Genomic DNA, 2,633 nt, shown 5'->3' with positions numbered 1-2,633 from the left:
GTGCATTCGTGGGGAATGTTTGGGCCAACTTACTAATGGCGCACCGTGGGATGGTGCGCCATTACTAGTTCAACTAGTAATGGCGCACCACATCCACGGTGCGCCATTAGTAGGGCGCACCGTGGGAGTGGTGCACCATTAGTATTTGCAAACTAATGGCGCACCAACACAAGGTGCGCCATTAGTATTTAGTAATGGCGCACCACATGTACAGTGCGCGATTAGTGTCAATTTCATCTTTAGCCCTTTTCCTAGTAGTGTGCGTGATAGATCTGTCGGGACACATCCATGGATGATGAAGGGGAACCATGTGTTTGGTAAGCAAACCTAACTAGATCGGTAGATCAATTTTTGTTTGTCGGAGGAAGGGAGAGACACAACTAATGAGGTAGATCGATTGACGTGTGTGTAAAAACGAGTTATAAGGACCTAGCTAGCTATATGTATAGCGAGAGATCGGTCGGTGTACGTCCATTTGTTAGAGGCAATTAAGGCCCAACGAGACGGATAGACAGAGAGAATGGAGCTAGGAGGTGGTGCGAGAGGCCCAACTACTAGCTAGATAGGGGGAGGAGTGTGCGGTTGTGAGAGCGATGAAAAGAGGGGCGAGAGTTTACATGTGTGTCTGACCGTATGAGAGACATGAGGCAAGGACACATAAAGGAGGAGATTGAAGGTGTGTTTGTATGTTGTAGGCAGGCATCACTGGAGAGTTTTATCGATTAGTGTGTGTCGGAAAGGAGTTGTGGAGACTCTGGGAGAACGACCTAAAGAAAAAAATTAATGTGCCCGGTGGATAGAATGCCGAGGGAGGGGGAGGGCGAGGAGGGCGTGTGCATGCACGAGAGAAAGTTAGTGGTAGCTACAAAGGTTAGAGGATTGTGTGGGTGTAAGAGACTAACAAAGATCATAATTTGATATGAAAGCGGATTAATATATTTGAATAGGAGATGATAGTGTTTTAAACATTGCATGCATGAATATAGCGGTGATACACGTGTTGTGCACATGTTATACCATAATGTGATAATGCATGGCGTTTGCAACTCACAGCTAAATGCCGAACAATCTAAACAATACTATATATCGAACATTCTCACATTTTATTTGAATTTGTGGTAATGTGTGTGGTGTTTGCAACTCACATCTAAATACTTGTAGGCATAGGGGGCGGGGCACCATACATAATGTGATAAACACGTTATACATATGAGACATGGTTTAGATTATGAAGACCTAGCTAGAGCTAGAAATGTAATGTGATTTGAAATCAAAATAAAGTGGATTCAAAAAATCTAGTTTGAGTTCATATAGTACACATAGTTCATATGTAACTCGAGACTAATCATGTGGTGTGCTGTGAAGATAATACACAAACGATGGTTTAACTTGACAATAATGATGATTGTAGATCTTATTAAAACAGAGAAACGAATTCAAATGCTTTGACTTCACAACAATCATTACTGTAGATCTTATTCAAATAGAGAAACGAATTCAAATTTAGTTCATATTGAAGCGGTAGTATATACGTTTGGAATGCACTAAAACGTTCATTTGAGTAGTAGGTTGCATGCATTATACACGTAGCGAAATATTTTAATTGAACATAACATGAATTCAAAGTTTTGAATGACATTTGTAGGGCGCATTGATTTGGGACAGTACACACTAGGCTTGTCTGGAAATTTCAACCCACGCCTTGTTAGCCCGAAATATTTAAGATATATCTTTGTCTCGTTGTGCTCCGACAACTCCCTCCATCTCAACCCGCGCCTTGCTATTCCGAAATTACAACGCGCACGAAAACTCCCACCTCCAGTGAAATCCCGACACGTGAAATGCTCGTGGTACCCCTGAACCGAATGAACCGCCTCAAATCGGTGGGGGTACTTTCGTAACTTACCCCACATTTCGGACAAGCGTGTCTCTAAGCCATGGTTCCTCACTGCCATCCCATCCACCCACCCATTCGTACACCGAGGCCGCAAAAACCCGCGACGAAACCCCACACCCTGCTCCGTCTGCCACCCAACCGGAGCCTCTTCCCCGACGACGTCGTCCACAGCAACACCTCGACGTCCCTCATCCACCGTACCGGATGAGGATCTGTCGTCGATCTCATCGTCCCGCCGGTTCAGCCACCCCGTCCTCCACCTCCAAGGAGCTGCCCCGACGTTCCCCTCGTCTTTCGCGCCACCTCCATTCCCACACCGCCGTCTTCACCTGCACCACCGGAAGAGCATCATCATCATCGTTTCCTCGGATGAAGCTGCGGCCTAATCGGCGCCACCAAAGAGGTTGTACACTAATCGCCGCATTTTCTTCTTGATTCGATCTCATGGTGCTGCCGGCGCTCGGTCCCGAGCCGACACGGAGCGGCTCCATCCACGGCGGCGTCGCCAGCCACTTCCTCCATGGCGTCGCTCCCTCGGCGGCGACGTCCACATTAGTAGGACCTGCTGCTGCTTTAGCTCTCGCTCGCGTTGCTGCTCTGCTCTTTCTCTTGGTCCCCTGCCTGGTCTGCTCTTGCTATTGCTTTTGCTCGCGCTGCTGCTCTCGCTCTTGCTCTTGCTTGCGATGCTGCTCCGATTTAGCTACACTTTAGTTGACTGAATTTACTTTTGGGTCAG

Source organism: Triticum dicoccoides, chromosome 4A, assembly GCF_002162155.2.
Source record: "Triticum dicoccoides isolate Atlit2015 ecotype Zavitan chromosome 4A, WEW_v2.0, whole genome shotgun sequence".
Lineage (NCBI taxonomy): Eukaryota > Viridiplantae > Streptophyta > Magnoliopsida > Poales > Poaceae > Triticum > Triticum dicoccoides.
Note: the sequence above shows the minus strand (reverse complement) of the source record.